General features: G+C 38.0%; 1 protein-coding gene across 3 annotated transcripts in view; it reads left to right on the plus strand.

The window, feature by feature from the left end:
* LOC131937710 (uncharacterized) overlaps positions 1–21247 on the plus strand; it is a 59123-nt gene that overhangs the window by 14136 nt on the left and 23740 nt on the right. Inside the window, exon 1 of one of the 3 annotated variants that reach the window (XM_059295314.1) lies at positions 19415–19439. The exons of the other annotated variants lie outside the window; for them this stretch is intronic. The gene's annotated coding sequence lies outside the window, so the exon portion shown is untranslated. Of the gene's footprint in view, positions 1–19414; positions 19440–21247 lie in introns of those variants that run through there. 3 annotated transcript variants of the gene reach the window in all.

The raw sequence follows: 21247 nt of genomic DNA on the forward strand, positions 1-21247 counted from the left end.
TTTAAACGAGGTTTACCTTTCTTTACTGTTTACTTTTGTAATGAGCTGAGTCCATCTTGACCCTAGCCTACGTGACCCACACCGACCCACACCGGACCCGTGTTGACTTTGTGTTCGAGTACTTCCCAGAACAAGCCGTCTGTATAAATAAACATTTGTTTAGTTGTTTTAGACTTTACTCCATAGTTCTTAAACAAAACAGAATGGACATCGTGGGGTAAACCAATTACGTGATGATTATTTTGGGTATTTGTGGGAAATATATTGAGAACTAATGCCATACACCGTGTTTATAGTTACAAATGATATGTTGTGGTTTAACGGTATTCCGTGAAATATTAACTTTTGAAACTTTTAATCCGTGTTAAAAAGTGAAGTATTAAAATAATAGGTTTATTTACTCTCACAAATATTCGACGAATGACTCTCAAAAAAGGAGAGGGGATTATAATTTTAGTCCTAAAACCAATAATTAAATTGAGTAAAATTTATAAATAAAGCACCACTCTTAACCTTAACCATGATCTTAACCCAATGCCTAAATCAACGATACTGTAAACTTGTTTTTAATTAGCCATCTCTTCCTATTTTTAGAAGTTCAATTAAAAAAAAAAAAAAACAGTCGTTAGGGAAATAAAGCCACGAAATAAAATATTACAGTGAACGGATTAGGGTAAACAAAATCACTGAAGAATTTATTATTATTATTTTTTTTCCTATTAGTTTCACCCTCGTTTATTTACAGAATATTGAGATATATTGATTTATTACAGAATGTATGCACCCCAGTAAACATGATTTCTTCTAACTTGTCTTGTCACGTGATTTACTCCTTCTTTACTTGTCGCTTGATCCTGTCCTTAATGAAAGCTTAATTTCCGTTGGCAAATATAAAATACTTTTTTTTTGTTTTTTTTTTTACATACAATATGTATATTTTTTTTCGTAACAACGTACTCAAGTAGTCGCCCCTGTGCCCGAATACATCTAGTTTATGGTTATTGGTTCAGTTTGACAGATTTACCTCCCTTGATCGAATTTTTTTTTAAACCATAAAAAAACCAATGAATTGACAGTGGCTGGAAAGTGTTAAGATCTTTATATCGAACTCTAACACTCAATGGATACTTCTGACCTACTCATAGCTGTCAACTTTGTTCAGCATTTTGGGTACGACTTCAGTCTTTTTTTAAATTTAGCGTCACGACAATATGTACCGCTTATTATATAGATCTAGGTAGTTTCCACCATTACTAATTCTGTAGGTACAATATCAGTCTTAAATTGGTGGGTAGGTTTGTATCAGTGTTTCTTTCAGACATTTTTTTCGTGGAGGAGGGGGGGGTACTAAAACGTTTCGTGGGGCCGCACTTAAATGTCCATGTGGTGGGCGGATACTTATTGAAATATGTCTACATATAATTTCTATGTGAAATTATTTTTTTCTTCTTTTTATGTTCGGAAGGAGGGGTGGGCGGTGGAAGCAGCTTCCGGTGGGGGGGGGGGGGGGTGTGTGAGCCTGTGTTCCTCTTCTCAATAAGGTGCCTGAAAGAAGCTCTGGTTTGTATGCGCATGCGCTGTCTCTGTTTAGTACATTTAGTGATATGGTTGTGTGTGGGTGTGTATGTACAGACTTTTTTCTTGATTTCGCGTTATTTGCGCAACACTTGTCTTTACACAATCTTGTGGGCAGGGGGCAGATGACAATGTATTGTACTGTGGCAGCCGCGCAATCACAAATTCCAAGTCACATGGCTCGTCGCCTTCCTGTTACGCCACAATTCTCAGAAGTGCCACCTCCCGGAAATTGCAACAGTCCCACCCCCCGAACACAATTATTAAAGAAATCATTTCAACATGTATAAAAAAAAACTGTACAAGCGCACTATTACGCCAATTGTTTTTTATTACCTAGCATGCTTTATGTTCAACATCGGTGTTCATACAAATGAAAATGGTTCCTAAACCTTTAGGAAAGTTTACAAATAGAGAGGATAGAGTTGGGTTTCAGTCTATACAGTTGAATTATATATATATATATATATATATATATATATATATATATATATATATATATATATATATACAGATATAAAGTACCATCAGTAACTGCTACGCTTTATATATTCTGTACGCCATTAGTTAGTTAATGTATTAATTATTCATTATATTCTGTGTTACCCACCAGTACCCTTCATTCACTGTTCAACATTTCCGCGCCAGAGAGAACAATAACAAACACAGACATCAATGCTCAAGGTCAAGTCTTGATTTGAACGATCTATCCATCTAACTATACTTTAAAACCGACCTAACTATACTTTAAAACCGACCTAACTATACTTTAAAATATATCTAACTATCCTTTAAAATCTATCTAGCTATTCTTTAAAATCTATCTAACTATCCTTTAAAATATATCCAACTAGCCTTTAAAATCAATCTATTTAAAATCCATTTAACCTTTAAAATCCATCTACCCATTAAAACCCATCTATCTAAAAGCCTATCTATTTTTCTAAGACCATCTATCTTTCGAAACTCATTATTCAAAATCAAACTATTCTTCAAACCAATCCTTCAAACCCAAAATGTATCTATTCTTCAAAATCCACCAATTATTCCAAATCCGCCCTTCCTTCATATCACATAATCTATTATATCACATTTATCTTTCAAAACCCATTGATCTTTTCTTCAAAACATCACAAAAGAAAAAAAAATATATAAAAAAATCCTGCATTCGATCAAAGGAACATTAGGCAGTTATACCTAATTGAACAGAATGCCACTTATTCTGAGTGAGTATTGATTGCAAGGTCACTAACCTATCTATTTTTGTTTTTAGCAACTAATAGAAAAAATAGTAGACAAATTAAACGAAATGCACTTTAAAAAAAAATTCATTTGAACACTAAAGGAATAGATTGTGACGACATCAAGTTTTCATGAAGAAAGAAAAAAAAATGCCTCATTCTTTTAATTAATTCTCTAACGATTCCCCCCCCCCCCCCTCTCTCTCTCTCCCCATTTGCTGTAAAATCATGTATTGCAAAAAATAACATTAATAATGAGTTTTCACATCGTATTAATTCTGTTTACATATTGTAAACATTCTGCCTGGCTGTTTGATGCTAAATAGACTTCCCAGGGGGTAAAAATCTGGCTAATTAAATGTAGTTCTTATAATTATGCCAGTTGGTATTTAGCGGGGAATTCTAAAGGTACATAGGACATAACAAACAAATCGATTACAGAAACTGGGAGCTTAGTGTTATTTTTTTTAAATTTTAAAACATACGACCGTGACCTTTAGATATAGTTAATTAATTACTGGAAGATTAATTAATAAATGGTAGTGTGTAAATATTATTGGCTATCTTGCAATGCTATGTTTTTAAAGATAATAATAATGTGTTATACCGCTTAATATGCGACCTCTAGACTTGGCTGGTTCGATACAGAGTTTAAATAATTGAGTTAGTCGATCACGAAGTGATTGGGTGTATCGATAATTGTTTCACGATGTGGTTACACATGTTGGGTACTGGGTCACGACTTAGTTTTGTTGTCTAAAGGCGTGTTGGTATGTCTTGTAGTCTCCATTTCTTTGTTTGTGGTAGATGGTCTTGGCGTATTGGTTTGCAATGATGGTCTCGATTTGTTTGTGGTAGATGGTCTTGAGGTGTTAGGGTGTTGGTATGCCTTGATGCAGTGGCGTAGCTACCGTAAAGCTAGCGTAAGCAAGGCATAGGGGCCCAAGGCAAATAGGGGCCCTTTTTCGAAAGTTTGAGGGGGGGGGGTGCAAATCGAAAGTCTGAGGGGGGGGGGGGGGATGCAAATCGAAAGTTTGTCCCCGGTCGCCGGGAGGGGGCCTCTGAGGGGGCCCACTAACACTTTTTGCATAGGGGCCCAAAAATCCTAGCTACGCCACTGCCTTGATGGTCTCCATTTATTTGTTTGTGGTATATGGTTTTGGGGTGTTGGTATACCTTGATAGAATGTCTCTTCCATTTTTTACTTGTTGCTGGTGTGAAAGGAGTATATTTAAAAAAAAAATTAACTTGACAAACAATTTTTGTGTATGTAAAAATTTTGATTGATTTTGAAAGATAGAAGATGGTTTATGAGGGATAAATAGATGCATAGTAGAGTACTGATGTCTTTGTTGTATAGATAAAGTAAACGGAGTTAATATTTAGATAAAGTAAACGAAGTTAATATTTAGATAAAGTAAACGGAGTTAATATTTAGATAAAGTAAACGGAGTTAATATATAGATAAAGTAAGTGGAGTTAATGTATAGATAAAGTAAGCGGAGTTAATATTTAGATAAAGTAAACGGAGTTAATATATAGATAAAGTAAACGGAGTTAATATTTAGATAAAGTAAACGGAGTTAATATATAGATAAAGTAAGTGGAGTTAATGTATAGATAAAGTAAGCGGAGTTAATGTATAGATAAAGTAAGCAGAGTTAATGTATAGATAAAGTAAGCGGAGTTAATGTATAGATAAAGTAAGCAGAGTTAATGTATAGATAAAGTAAGCGGAGTTAATTTTTAGATAAAGCAAAAGGAGTTAATGTATAAAGTAGACGGAGTTAATTGGTAATGGAGAGATTATAAGTTGTAAAAATAATTTTTAGAAAAATAGAATATTTTAAAATACGATTTCAAAATACGAATGTCGTGATTAAAAATAAATAATCGTAAAGCCTGAAAGTTTTGAACATTGAAACAAAGAAGTTTTATAGATCCCCAGACTTCATTAGCAACGCAGTTTGTTTACGTTGTTGCTTCAGCTTTTGCGCACTCTTGTTTGCGCATTCCCTTTAATAGATCGCTATAAATAGACACAATAGCGGGGGGCAGGTTGACCAGAAAGTATCGATTTTGGCTCGCACGAGCGAATTTATGTCTACAACAAGCGCCCAGAAACGTCAGCGGTCTTGTCCTCTGCAGCCCATGCTAATTTGTTAACTTTACAATCTTAATCCTTGTGGTCCTCTTAAAACTTCCTTTGTGTATGTATGTGTGAGTGTTGGGGGAAGAAGGGGGGGGGGGATAATGGTTGAAATATATATATAGTATTTTATATTCTTTTTTCTTTAGGGGGGGGGGGGGGGGAGAGAGGGGGGGGGGTGTCCCGGGATAATGGTTGAACTTTACATTTTATATTTAAATTATTTTCCCCCTTTATAGAAAGGGTTCGGGGGTTGAGGGTTGGGTGGCTATTTTATATTAAATTTTTTTTAAATTAATAGTTGGGGGGTTGGGTGGGGGGGGGGGGGGTTGAAGTATATATTTTACATTTAAATTTAATAGTTTTTTTATCGTTGAAGAGGTTGTGATGGTGGTTGGGGGGGGGGGGTTGAAGTATTATTTTATATTTAAATTAAATTTAATAGTTTTTTTTATCGTCCGGGGTGGGGGTAATCATGTTTCGGAATGGGGGTGAGGGGTGGGTGGGGAGGCTGAAAGAAACAGCGTAAATAATATCTAGTCTAGTGGCTAAGTAGCGGTTCACCCTAGGATACATAGAGGGTTGAACACGATTGAACACAAACGGTTAAACACGGTTTGAACCAAAGGGTTAGCGAAGTAGCTTCAAGTCCTACCCCACCCGGTGAGGCTTTGAATGGTGTCAGGTGTATATATATAGTGTTGTGTGTGGTGCTTCGTGCGGTGTTTAATTTTTTAGTTACGTCTTTAAGGAATCACCGAGTGGAGAGTTTGGCGCGTCTATGGGCGGTAGCTAAGGGTGGGGGGGGGGGGGTGTTGGGGGGGGGGGGAGAAAAAGGGGGAGGGCGTGTGTGAAGTACTGATTGAATAAAAACATAATTATAGATCTGATTCGTTTATACAAGAGGCAGCTAACAAAGCTGGTTTTGTGTGTGTAGGGAGGGTTTGTGTGTGTGTGTGGGGGGGGGGGGGGTGAGGAGAGGGTTGTGGGGTGGGGGGGGGTCTGCAATATGTGTCTGGGTGTGTCATTATGGGAGAAGGGGATCGTCAATGTATATGCGGGTGTTATGTGGGGTGGGGGTCGGAGCAGATGATTCAGAACGATTTTAACAAATACAAACACGCTGGATAGAACCCTGCTGGGGTGTGAGTTCTTGTGTTGAATTATTTTATTTGTTATCTTTTGTTAACTCCCAGGTCGCCATTCCACACCAAATCTCTAGCCCCACACTTCCTGAGAAGTTAACGTTCCATGCTGAGATAATCGCCGTAATCTATAATCGGGTAACTTCTAATGTTGAGTGGGGGATTAGAGATTTGTGTGTGTGTGGGGGGGGAGTGGGGTTAGCTTGATGGTTTCTAGAATCTACGATAGTGTAACTTTTAATGCTGAAGAAGCTGTCTCTAAAATACAGATCTTTTAGTGTAATTTGTGTTGCTTTAATTTTCCTTCTCCTTTGTTTGACTTGAAGTATCATTTAATTAAATGTAAACCTCTTGGTATAAAACAAATTACACAAAAGAGAAGTTTTTCGGTCAAACCTCAAATAAATGAAAACCCTACATCCCCTGGCTAAACTGAATTAAATTAAAACAGCATAATTGTTAACCCAACTACAAATATATTAAAACTAGACCCATTTGCTCCATTTCAAATACATTAAAAGAAGAACCTTTAGTTTCAATAAAAATATGTTAAAACAAGTAGTTGGCTTCATTTCTAATATACTAAAACTAGACCTATTTTGTATTGACATAACTTTTCTTTTAACTAGACCCATTTGCACCACAACAAATAAACCTACATCTAAAATGAGACCCATGGGATTCACTACAAATAGATGAAAACTAGAAATTTGATTCTCTTCAAATAAGTCTTATATTAACCAGACTTCACTAAAATATATTTAAACTAAAAGTTTCTTTCATTTCAAATAGGCTCGGCCCTAGATCTTTTAATACTTCACTGAAGTTAAAAAAAAAATAAAGCTAGAGTTTGGCTTCCCTTCAAATAGGTTCTATATTCAAAACTAGATCTACTTTCTACTGACCTAACCTTTTATTGAACTTAGACCTGTCTGGTTTTTCTTTCCTACAACCCGCTAGAACTGGTTGTCATACCGCTAGAGCGGGTTGTCATTTCACTAGAGCGGGTTGTCATACCGCTTCTATACAGTTCTCGCTCTAGCCTTGACACGGTCTGCCCCCCTTAGGAAAAGTCTTTCATGCGTGAAAACTGTTTTGACGGATTTTTTCTCCCCTACTCGCTGTCCAGGTAAGTTAGTTTTAACATGTCGCCATATTGGTTGATGAGGAACTCAGCGATATGTGTCGTTGGTTTGTGTTGTCTTGTATCCTATCACTAGTAACGAAGTCGAATTGAGATTTATTTTTTAAAACTTAAGACAGTGTTAACATTTATTTCTCAGAATAAGGCATTGTTAACATTTTAAAAGTCATTATTAACATTTACTCTTCTTAAATTTAAGTCAATGTTACCATTTTCATTTTTAAGCTTAGTTATTGTTAACATTTTTAAAAAAGATTAAGTTATTGTTAACATTAAAAAAAGATTAAATTATTGTTAACATTTAAAAAAAGCTTAAGTTATTGTTAACATTTTTTAAAAGATTAAGTTATTGTTAATATTTACTTCTGTCCTCAAAACAGCTATCACACTATGTAGCCCATTTTACAAAAAAAAACAAACAAACATTGACACACTTGAACCTTCGTTGAAAGATTAAAGAAAAGTCTAAAAATCCTTCAAAGCTGTCGAGAAGTATTAAGAAATTTATTTATTTGAAATGGCTACGGTAATTTCAGTTTCAGTTTTTTGTTGTCTGCAAAGGAACTAGATCGATTCGTTTAACGCAAGTAAATCAATATAATTTAAATTAAACATAGAAATATATAAAAAAAAATAGAAATGTTTTAAGCACATGGCTGGAATAAATTGAAGTTTTACTTGTTCTTGTCTTTGTTGCGTTGTTGCATGAAATTTCGTTCAGGATATGACATTTCACGGTTACATGATATTTCTGACTCGACTTGATATTTTAGTAGGGCGTTATTGTCATGGCTTGATATTTCAACGGATATATGATATTCTATAATAGAAACATGATATTTCTACCATAGGAACGTGATATTTCTACCATAAGAACAGGATATTTCTACCTGAGTAAGATCTCACAACAGGAACATGATATTTCTACCTTGATACTGGATACTGGATATACTACCTCACCGTATCTCAGGTCAACTTGACCTGTTCAATAAATTTGACCTCTCTTCCCTGAAGAACACCCTTTCTCCCCCCTCCCCTTCTTATTATTATAGGCCTACAGTATTACTCAACGATTCGTCTCATTTGAGAAAAAAAAAAAACTTTGACATTATTGGCTGCCTACTTAGAGGCTATGGATTTGTAATCCACGGCTCGACTTTTGGAGAGTGTTTGTATAATATTACACGCCTTTCCTAAACAGCGTATGGCGTTTCACATTTGGGCCCGTGATTGGCATTTTATTGATTTTATACCTGTGTAATAATTTTTACCTGCATATTTTTTTTGGATTATTTAAAGAAGGGTAATTGTAGTGGCCGATTTTTTAAAAGAAAATTTGAGACTGGTAAATAGGCGCAGTTGGCAAAAAAAAAAAAAAAAAAAAAAAAAAGGGTGAGGCATGTTGTTTTTTTTTTTAACGGTTGAGTGGTGTTTTCCCCGCGTTGGTAGCAACAGTGCTAGACGACTTTGATCTGCGCCGTGTTAGATTGGAAGAAAAAAATAACAACACTAAGATTTTTTTAATTGCACGTTAACCATGTAAGTTGGTGTTTATCTGCAGTATCTTATTTCAGTCCCGGTACTTTTATCTGCGGTTCTGGGCTTTTGTTCAAAGCAATTGCGTTTCTATTGTGATTAAAAAAAATCGTTTTGTAAATTAAATTCGGATTGTTAAATTGTTTAATTTTTTTTATAAGTTACGTTTGGCTTTTTACAAGCTTTTATTTAAAGTGCTCCCTCTGTCTGTCTGTCGTGCTTGTGTCTTTTATCTCTATGGATCAAAACTGGCGAGCAAACTATCGACCACTTCTGACCGACCGATTTATCTGAAACTTGGCACGTGGGTTAGGATCCGATGATTATGCAATCTGTCATCGAATTTGAGTTAATTTGATGCTTAATAGCAAAACTTTTACTAGAATTCCAGTAAAAGTATTAATACATAATATTGCAACCCACACTTACTTTTCTTTTGCGTTCTATAAATAGTAGTTCAATTCATCCAGATTCAAAAGAGTAGCATTTTACTTTTAACATAAACATGCCCTTAATATTCTTGTATTTCTGAAAATATCGAAACCTAATGAAGTGTTAAAATGAATCCCTGCAATACCATATATATATATATATATATATATATATATATATATATATATATATATATATATATATATATATACATTTATGTATATCCTAATCGTAGAGGCTGGTACCCAAATTTGCTGAGTTCATTTGGACAATTCAACTTTGGGTTTTGTTTATCTAGTGCATGCAGCGACACACTAAAGTACCTGGTTCGAATATCATATGTACTTGAGGTCAGATCGTGTCAATGGATCCACCGTAACTCTACCCCACCCCCCACACCCACTCTAAAACCCACCCACCTGAATGTGGTCAACGACCTACACTGAACTAAATCATTGAGCCCTTGGTCGTGCTGTTTTCTTGTCTGCAGTATTGGTAGCTCTGCACTTTCTTAATCCTGTTTTGATAAACAAAACAAAAAAACCCAGTCTTTAATTTCCTATAAAAATATTGAATCACTGGAGCGATTTGATGTTGACAGTGTGCTCGGTACTTAAGATAAGACACCCAATGAGTTCAATGCTACAGAGCGTTCATCCCGTGAGTACATATCTCATCAGGTCTTTCAAAACATCGCCGCTTTTTTTTTTAGATAATCTAGACGCGAAAATCAAATCACAGCGCTAATCGATAGATCTGTGACGTCACTAAATGCAAGCGCCATCGATCTAATAAACGATGGTTAGTTTTTTTTGTGTTTTAAAAGAACTTTTTTCCCCCACAAAGCAACAACACAGATGATGTTGCTATTGTGCCTAGTAAATATAACGTGTTTGCTGTTAGAGAGCGGATATCACCCTCTGACTTTGTTTTTGATGTTCCCATGAATCTTAGGTGTTTAAAGTTCTAGAACCTATACCACCCTCTGACAAATTGTCTTTATGTTCCCAGGTGTTTAAAGTTCTAGAACCTATACCACCTTCTGACAAAATGTCTTTATGTTCCCAGGTGTTTAAAGTTCCCAGGTGTTTAAAGTACTAGAACCTATACAACCCTCTGACAAATTGTCTTTATGTTCCCAGGTGTTTAAAGTTCTAGAACCTATACCACCCTCTGACAAATTGTCTTTATGTTACCAGGTGTTTAAAGTTCTAGAACCTATACCACCCTCTGACAAATTGTCTTTATGTTCCCAGGTGTTTAAAGTTCTAGATCCTATACCACCTTCTGACAAAATGTCTTTATGTTCCCAGGTGTTTAAAGTTCCCAGGTGTTTAAAGTACTAGAACCTATACAACCCTCTGACAAATTGTCTTAATGTTCCCAGATGTTTAAAGTTCTAGAACCTATACAACCCTCTGACAAATTGTCTTAATGTTCCCAGATGTTTAAAGTTCTAGAACCTATACAACCCTCTGACAAATTGTCTTAATGTTCCCAGATGTTTAAAGTTCTAGAACCTATACAACCCTCTGACAAATTGTCCTAATGTTCCCAGATGTTTAAAGTTCTAGAACCTATACAACCCTCTGACAAATTGTCTTTATGTTCCCAGGTGTTTAAAGTTCTAGAACCTATACCACCCTCTGACATACGCCTTTGCCTTGTCTTACAGCATGTACCCCTGATTCCAAGTACCCTGTAAACTTCTTCAGACGAAATAAAAATTACTGGGCAGAGGCGTAGCGACCCTTCCCGGCGCCCGGGGACATATGTCCCCCCCCCGCCGTCCCCCTTCGCTACGCCTCTGTTACTGGTTCAGCCTGGGGTGGCCTATGACGGATCAATACAACATCGGTTTTCAAATCGAGGCTTAGGGTTTGTGGAAAAAAGAAAAAAAAAGAAAAAACAAAAGCCTCATGCTCGCTGTTAATTAACCGTTTGCTTCCTGCTACGACGTGGGATTATAGGTGGATTAAAGGTTAATCGGATATGTTGTTTTGGAGGCAAGCTATTGTATGGTTCGTGTTTGATCAAATACTTGACGTAGACCAGGGATTTGCAAATATTTTTAAATAAACTGTCATTAAGTAAAAAAAAAACATACTAAAAAGTATTCTGGAAGCCGTTAAAGAGTTATACTTTTGATAAGAGACCTGGAAAATTGTTGCCAACAGTAAACAAACGTGGTCTTAAACCTCATGATAAGACCCTGACCTTGACCTAGTTTCCCTAGTATGTGGATAGTGACACTCCAGCCTAAATTCTGGACATATTCGAACTATTTAATATTTAGAGAATTAAAAAGCAATGAACCTTGAACTAAATTTATTTCGCCTGCGTTTCCTATTTACTCAGTTTACAGACTGTATTTATTGTGTAATTTACCCCCCCCCCCCCCCCATGTTTACGAGCGTCGCCTACAGTGTTTCTTCCAGACTTTTTTCTCCGGGGGGGCACTTGAAATCTTCGGGGGGGCGGTAAACTTTCTTCGGGGGGGCGGACACTGTTAAAAGTATATATTTTCTATATAAATTATATAAATTTCATTTCGTTCGGGGGGGGCGGTAAAAATTTTTCGGGGGGGCTTCGCCCCCCCGAAGAGATGCCTGGAAGAAACTCTGGTCGCCTAGCAACGTTCAGTTTCCAAAATACAATCTTTTGTTATTTTTTTTTTTACTTTGCAAATAAATCAATACTTTAAGATCTACATCAGCTATTGGTGAGGCGATATATAGGCCTACAGGTTAGCTCTAGGTCGAAACAACCTTTTTGAGGAAAGGCGCCTACCAATTCATTTTTGCTCTACATATTCAGGAGACGTTCTAAAAGTTAGATAACAGGTTCGGTAACTCTAAATACTCTAATCTACCCAATCTACATTTAGTTTTCCATTACTTCAGTATAGCCTACTGATAATTTGTATGTGTGTTTGCGCGTTTATTGCCTACAAGGTTTATTGATTTCGATGTTGATTCTCCGCCGCGTTGTATAATCTGATTTTGTTTTTTTTTAACTGTTTGAGATTGAAACTAGAAAACAGCAAACACACGTACATCTGTTGTTCGCTAATACTGAGCGGATTAAATATGCCGATGTTATGTTTTAATTGATATCTTTAGCCTCCCCCCACCCCTCCCCCTTACATTCAGACACGTAAACAAGCACCAGCTGCTGTCCCCCCTACCCCCATTAATGTATCCTTTAAGGCAGCTTAACTTCAAAACAAACATTCACACACGCAAACGGTTTGACAATATGGACGATACCACAACCATGAAGGTCCGAACACACATACACACACCATTTTAACAAAAGACAGGAAATCAGAAGCCTCGCTTTGAGATGTGTTAAAAAGATGGGCAAGCATTGGTCACATAATATGGTGTTCATATACTGGAGCCAGGTCTTCTACCATCTGTATGTGGATCTTCTACCATCTGCCTGTGGGTCTTCTACCATCTATATGTGGGTCTTCTACCCATCTGTGGGTCTTCTACTATCTGCCTGTGGGTCTTCTACCATCTGCCTGTTATACATACCAAGATATCTGCCTGTGGGTCTTCTACCATCTGCCTGTGGGTCTTCTACCATTTATATGCGGGTCTTCTACCATCTGCCTGCGGGTCTTCTACCATCTGCCTGTTATACATACCAAGATATCTGCCTGTGGGTCTTCTACCATCTGCCTGCGGGTCTTCTACCATCTGCCTGCGGGTCTTCTACCATCTGCCTGTGGGTCTTCTACCATCTATATGTGGGTCTTCTACCCATCTGTGGGTCTTCTACTATCTGCCTGTGGGTCTTCTACCATCTGCCTGTTATACATACCAAGATATCTGCCTGTGGGTCTTCTACCATCTGCCTGTGGGTCTTCTACCATTTATATGCGGGTCTTCTACCATCTGCCTGCGGGTCTTCTACCATCTGCCTGTTATACATACCAAGATATCTGCCTGTGGGTCTTCTACCATCTGCCTGCGGGTCTTCTACCATCTGCCTGCGGGTCTTCTACCATCTGCCTGTGGGTCTTCTACCATCTATATGTGGGTCTTCTACCCATCTGTGGGTCTTCTACTATCTGCCTGTGGGTCTTCTACCATCTGCCTGTTATACATACCAAGATATCTGCCTGTGGGTCTTCTACCATCTGCCTGCGGGTCTTCTACCATCTGCCTGCGGGTCTTCTACCATCTGCCTGTGGGTCTTCTACCATCTGTATTTGGGTCTTCTACCATCTGTGGGTCTTCTACTATCTGCCTGTGGGTCTTCTACCATCTGCCTGTGGGTCTTCTACCGCTCTCTGTGGGTCTTCTACCATCTGTCTGTGGGTCTTCTACCGCTCTCTGTGGGTCTTCTACCATCTGCCTGTGTATCTTCTACCATCTGCCTGTGGGTCTTCTACCATCTGCCTGTGGGTCTTCTACCGCTCTCTGTGGGTCTTCTACCATCTGTCTGTGGGTCTTCTACCATCTGTCTGTGTGTCTTATACCATCTGTCTGTGTGTCTTATACCATCTGTCTGTGTGTCTTCTACCATCTGCCTGTGGGTCTTCTACCATCTGCCCGTTGTACATGCCAAGATATCCAGAATGTCGACATGTATTCTACAACTGATTACGACACCCCGATCTACGTGTTTTAATGCTCTTTTCATGTGTTGCGGTGGTTTTTCAAAGTAATAATCCGTCTACAAATGCTTTACAACAAGAATGGGACATTACTTTATGCAAACAACAGAAAATCCCAAGAGAAGCAGCATTTCAGTTTATCTGACATTCTTTGTTCTGCTCCACTTGGTATTGAGATTGACACGGCTCCAAGATCCGTTGCATAATTAAAAAAAAAAAGAAAAAAAAAGATTTCTTTATCGGCTTACCAAACTTTAATTTTTTATAAACACACGATGTCGGCTTCGTTGATTATCTTAGTAACAGGAAGTCGACTATTTTTAGTAACACGAAGTTGACTATCATAAAGCGCGATAACCCGTACATTATTATACCGAATAGGTTTCACTTTCCATTTCAAAGCACTGTTGATCCAATCTTTAGTACCAATCGCCACATTTTGAAGAAGTCCTTGGTCACGAAACCACACTTGTAAAAGTTCAACAAACAATTCTTGAAGCATATTTTTCTTTTATCGCCGGTCCGCTCCCTCTCCACCCCACACTCAAAATAAAATAATAATAACGAAACCCAAAACCCAATGCGACACTTGACTGTTATCAGATTGTAAAGACGGCAGTCAAACGACCATTACTGTAACGACGACAGCCAGAGGCAGCTAGCAATATAGCCATGTTCTCCCAGCTAATTTTTTTCAAACCAGCCCGCTCAAGTCACCAGCCAACTGAAGCCATGATTATTGATTCGTTGTTTCGTGAAACGGAAAATAAAACACAGAGAAACACCCCGCTGACAAGTAGGTCAGGGTAAAATGTATAACAAAAAAAAAACGAGTCTATTGTTTACTGCATAAAATATGTATTCATTGCTAGAGAATCGGATGTAGAGGAAACGAAGCGATGTTTATTTTTAGTCCGTCTGTTCCAGGCGTTTAGGATTAGTTTTTGTGTCACGGCCTTCAAATAAATCTGTTTTCTGTTGATACTACTGGGTCTTCCGTAAATGACGTCACGCTTTTCTGTTTTACGACCCCTCCCCTCCCATACATACTTAACATATAAATACATTCATTCAGACCAAGACCGTTAAATGACGTCAGACTTAAGCCTACCCCTCCCACCATAGCAATAATTATTTTTAATTTTTATAGATTAGGTATACTGATCAATTTTTACTACAACATAAACAATTTTAATGTGTAATAAACAAATTCAAACTATAAAATTCAAATTCCAAAACGTGTTTGTATAATGCAAAAATCGATGTTACATTTTCTGAACCCTCGACCCCCCCCCCCTCGCCACAAATCCAACCCTCCCCCCCTCCCCACTAGGAGTGTGACGTCATTTATAACGCCCCCGTGCATAGTAAATAGCTTTATGATGAGTAATTAGACTAATTAGAATCTTAATCATGCTGGCTCGAGCACACGTTAAAAAACACGCGAAATGTTGGATTGGAATAAAACTGTTTACTAATTTATTCCACCATAAAATTATAATTAGAATTACACCTCATCAATCACACGATGTACATTTATTTGATTTTATATAATTTTAGCAATATATTTTTTACTATACAGTATTTAAAATATAAAGTTAATACTCAATGAACATAGTAAACTTCATCCCCACGCTCCATTCACCGTAAACAACTTTCAGTCTACGCCAGCCTCAACAGTTCATCCATCACCTATGGGCTGATCCATTATTCCCTTTTACACCTGCCCAGAGTTACTGTTCAATTAATCCATCAAAACACCGCCCTATCGGCCCCTATGTGTCCCCACTCAAGGTAATTACCGTATTTGACCTAATAATGATAATCTCATTCATCATTGTGCCTTGGTTAAACCGTAACACTCATATCAAAACAACAACAATCTACTTTACATTCGTGTAGCATTCACAACATTTAGGCTGAATCGAGTTCAATTAATATACACGATTACAAGTTATGCAATAGAATTATCTATCTATCTATATATATAATTCTCTTCTGGGAGACGCTAGAAAACAAGCTGTAAACGCGCTCCCTACCATCCCCACCCCTACATGGTCTTAGTGAGCTGTGGTTCACGCTATGTTTACCTTCGTGGAGTCGGGTTTAGTGACGGCTATTAGGGGCAGATTATTTAGTTTGAAACGATTTTAAACGTTGGGGGGGGGGGGGGGGGGGGGGGGGGAAGGAAAGGGGGGGGGGGGGGTTATGGTCCTTAAAGAGCTACTTATACTGTTTAAAAGAAATATTTTCAGTGTCAGCTTTGGTACTGTTGAATTCACAAATTATGAATTACTGAAAAGTAGAAAAAACAACAACTAAATAGCGGCGTATGTTATGCCGCGGGCCGGCTCGTATTCTTTAAACTCCAAATACATTTTTATAGTTTCATTGCCGTTACATGATCCTCAAGAAACTGTAAGTCTATATTTATATAAGCTTCATTAGTGACCGAAAATCTAAATACTGGCTCTCATAGTAACCATACATCTAAATACTGGCTTTCTTAGCAACCGTACAGCTAAATACTGGCTTCCTTAGTGGCCTAAATAAAGACTTCCTTAACAAACTTAAACACCCATCATATTCATAATCCTGACTTTCTGAATGACTTCTGTAACGGTGACCTTCCTATTGACTCACTCTTCAGTTTCAACAACCAGGTCTGCTCACCGTTCTGTATTTGCTTGGTAGAAAAATTGTAATCAACCTCCACAATCATAATCTGTGTAACACCTTGCAGCAGGCTCTACTAGGGCTGCCTGTCTGTGTTTTACGTATCATTTACATATCATTTACATATCATTTGTGTTCGCGTGCTCGACATCTGGTAGGTATAGCTCACACAAACAATAGGCGAGGAGACATGGATTATTTGATTAACTCGTAGGATGGATAACCTTAATTAGCACATCATAAAAGTGTTTTTAATTATATATATATATATATATATATATATATATATATATATATATATATATATATATATATATATATATATATATATATAACCATCCACAAACACACATTCTCTCTCTCTCTCACAAACACATGGTGTCGTATTATCCTCGTGTCTTTGGTACCTAGTATTGTATTTGGCTGTAAAGGGGGGGGGGGGGAGGCTGGATTGACCATGACCCATCTAGTTTAATTACTAAACGTCACTGTTTAATCCCTGGCGGTTTGCTCGAGAGTTACGTCTCCTGTTTCCATGCACACGAGACCACAACAATATCGTTTTAAATACATTTCAAAATAAAACAACAACCGGCCAATCGATATTGAGGAATAGATTCACTGCGGATCACATCAACGAGATTAGTAATCTTTTCTGACTTGCTTCATTCAGTACTTCTGTCTTTACTTCTGTCTTCATTCAGTACTTCTGTCTTCATTCAGTACTTCTGTCTTCATTCAATACTTCTGTCTTTACTTCTGTCTTTATTCAGTACTTCTGCCTTTACTTCTGTCTTCATTCAGTACTTCTGTCTTCATTCAGTACTTCTGTCTTCATTCAGTACTTCTGTCTTCATTCAGTACTTCTGTCTTCATTCAGTACTTCTGTCTTCATTTAGTACTTTTGTCTTAAAATTCAGTCCTAACTTGCGTTAAGTACGTCCTCATTTGATACTGCATTCCTATCTTACATTCAGTACTTCATTCCTATCTTGCATTCAGTACTTCATTCCTAACATGTATTCAGTACTTCATTGCTAACATGTATTCAGTACTTCATTGCTAACATGCATTCTGTATTTCTGTTCTAACTTACATTAAGTACTTCAGTCCTCATTCAGCAGTTCATTAATAATTAGAATTAAGTACTTTAGTCTAAACGTAAACTTTACCCCTGCCCTATATTTATTGACGCGTGACATGAACTCTTGACCGAACACAAAAACAGGGTTTAAAGCCACCTTTTGTTTTGCTTTGTTCCGCCCCTAATCTATGCAGTGAGTCGTATTTTTTAAAATCTCTACTCACGATAGGGCAAGTGTACTTTTAGCCGTTATGGTTGATTGCGTGGTGTGCTGATTAAGAGTACTTTTAATTTCCTGGAAGGAATTCTAGGGGTCTAGGTCAGGGTTGGGGTCATCATTGTTATACCTCAGAGAATTATCAGGAATATTTTGCGATCATTTATAACCTCTGTGTGTGTGGGGGGGGGGGGGGGGGTGAGGAGGGTTTGAATCTTTCTTGCATGACACTGACATAATAGGTTGGAGACAACAGACGATAATTGATTTAGAGAAATGTTTTGAGGAAGGAGTGAGAAAACGAGGAAGTGCAGGGAGGAAGAGGTTTCATGTAATTAATTTTAAATGGAGTACATGAGCTGATTAACTCTAGAAGTCACGTGGCTATATTCAACCAATCACGGGCCGACTTCTGTTGGCTGAAAGATCGGGGCGAACATTTTTCTTTAAAATGTTAGATTTGATCGATTAAATATCGTTAATCGATTTCAATGCCAGTAGCCAATACCCCACCGTCACTCCCCCGCATTATACTTGTAGCCAGATATAGCAGTGTTTACTTAAAAAACAACAACCCAAACATGTTCACTTTCTGTAGTTAGAATGGTCAATCGTCCGTTTAGTAAACAGTTTTATTTATCCACTGAATAAAACTGTGGTTTACACTATTACCAAGCGAATCTGTTTTCGGCTTTTAAATATGGAAACCGGACCTTTCCTAGTAAAATCAATCAAAACAATCAATTAATTTGATTTGGTAGGGAACCAAATACTTTTATGCCTTTGTTTTTTTTGTTTGTTTACGTCACGTGACCGAGAGCTAAAAATAACCCGGTGTACACGGTAGTCTTTAGGGTATTAAAAAAGTTCCAGGTATAAGTTAAGCGACCACAGCAATACTTAAACATGCACGCGTTGTGTGGCTAAAACTCACGCTTTAAATAAATATTCGGTAAAGCCGATTTTGGTTTAAAAACTCGCTTTACATTTTTAAAAAACAACAACAAACAAAATAAATGCTAGGTTTTGACGTCATTTTAAGAGGCTTAGCTTTTCTTTGAATTTAAGAGGAAGATTAGATGAGGGATTATTACAACAAACCGTAGGGGGTTGGTTTAGTCATGGGTGAGCTAGTTTCATGTTGAGACCGTTCAGCTAGATAATGACACATTAACGCTACACACTTTAAGAAATTATATACTTACGGAAATAAATACAAATGCAGTTTGATTACACAAATCAAAGGGAATTACCGATCAAGCGTAAATACTAAGGTAATGCATTTTAAAAATACTTTTTCTTTTTTAAATCACCGAAAAGATCGTTGCGTTAAAATAAAGTTTTTCGAATGTCGGAATTACATTTATTTAACGGATGAGAACAGTACTTAAATTAATACAACGAGTTATTATCCCCCCCCCCCCCCCCACCGACTAAGATTTTGTTTTATTTCTTTCCACCGGAAGAAGAACAATTTACGTTTTTTTAAATTTTACTTAGTAATGGTTTCCTTTGGTATTAGACCTACATCTTACATACGATGATAGTATTCTGGCAGAGGGAAGTCTTTTGAGAGCTGGTGGATTAAAGTCACGTAAAATCGATTAGAGGTACCGATAGTTTTTGCAACTGAAACATTTGTAACAAGTATTTAGTTAGCGGGGCTGTCGTTAAGCCTGCTGTTGTTTTGTTTAACTGTGGGTGGATGGTGAAGGTAAATCTGCGAGTACCGTAACGTTCAAATCTACCCACAAACCTCCCCTCAACCTCTGCCACCTTGACCCAACCTACTTCAAAACCTTCACAAAGCCTCATCTAAACCCCACTCAACCTATCCTAAGACTCAACCCAACATACCTCAAGCCTCCACCAACCTACCCCAAAACCACAACTATACCTACCCCATAGACGCCCAACCAACCTACCAAATATCCACCCAACCTACCCTAAAACCTTCACCCAACCTACCCCATACCTCCACCAACCTACTCCCAAAACCTCCAACCAACCTACCCCCAAATCTCCATACAAACAATTACCAAACCTCCCCCCAAACCACTACCCAACCTACCCCAAGACCTCCACCCAACCTACCACAAACCTCCAACCAACCTACCCCAAGACGTCCACCCTACCTACCAAATATCAACCCAACCTACCACAAACCTCCACCCAACCTACCCCCTCCGACCGTGCTACGATACTGTGTAGCCAATGTACGGACATTGCAGCAACACATACGCACCAGCAACCAACTATGTGCTGCCAAACTTCAAACCCCCATGTGGAAAACCTGAACTCATCTGTCTACTTTTTAATTAACCCACAGCTGGACTGCTAACCCGTAAGACTCGAGTTCGAATCCGGGTTCAAGTCAGCAGACCGTCCCTGAGTCCGCCCAACTCTGATGGGTACCTAATCAGAGGCGTAGCGACCCTTCCCGGCGCCCGGGGACGAACTTTTCGATTTGCACCCCCTTCTCAAACTATCGATTTGCAGCCCCCCCCCCCCCCCCTCAAGATTTCGATTTGCACCCCCCCTCAACCTTTCAATTTATTTTTCCAACCCATTTTGGCGCCCCCTAAGGTCGGCACCCGGGGAAATATGTCCCCCCCCCCCCCCCTCGCCACGCTACTGTACCTAACTCACGTTAGGGAAAGTAAAGGCGACTGGGCATAGTGCTGACCACATTATCCCTTCATATGCCGAGGTCACAGAAATAAGTGGACTCTACTTCACTTGCCCCATGGACCGTCAGGTTTGAAAGGGAACTTTACCTCCCCCATAGGCTAGGAGAGTACCACATCCATTTTTATTATATAGCGGCATCTTTGTTAGTATCAAAGTAAGGCAGTGACAGGTCTACGATTGAGGCAAAAGTTTGAGTAAACATAGAATCTACTAGCATATTTTCTTTACGAGGCGACCGTGTTTAAAAAAAAATTACAAGCTGTTTCCCCATCGACTTTTGTAACCATAAACATAATTCATTGGCTTTTGGATTAGCCCATTATTATTCCTATCCGTTGTACAGTTTTGTTTCGTGTTGTTTAAAAATACTTCCTTGTTTTTAAGTTGCTCACATTGCTGACGTCACATTTGTTTTGTTTTGTTCTCTGCCGATTTTTCGGTCAGTGATTTTAGTTTTTGGGCTTTTTAATCAAATCGGCGGTAAAACAATACAGTATTGTATAGCCGTTCGTTAACAAGCTTTAGATAGGCCACAATACCCAATAACAAAAGGGGAGATAATATAATTATATGGCAGCGATTATTCGATCAATCAGGTGAATTGGTGTTTACTGGTGTTTCAAATCTGAGTGTCGTCTAGGGATAGATAAAGGTCAGATGAATGGTGTTTCTGATTTGGGTGTATATATATATATATATATATATATATATATATATATATATATAT

This window comes from Physella acuta, unplaced genomic scaffold, assembly GCF_028476545.2.
Source record: "Physella acuta isolate Inbredline_101_S28 unplaced genomic scaffold, ASM2847654v3 ptg000219l, whole genome shotgun sequence".
NCBI classification, from domain to species: Eukaryota; Metazoa; Mollusca; class Gastropoda; family Physidae; genus Physella; species Physella acuta.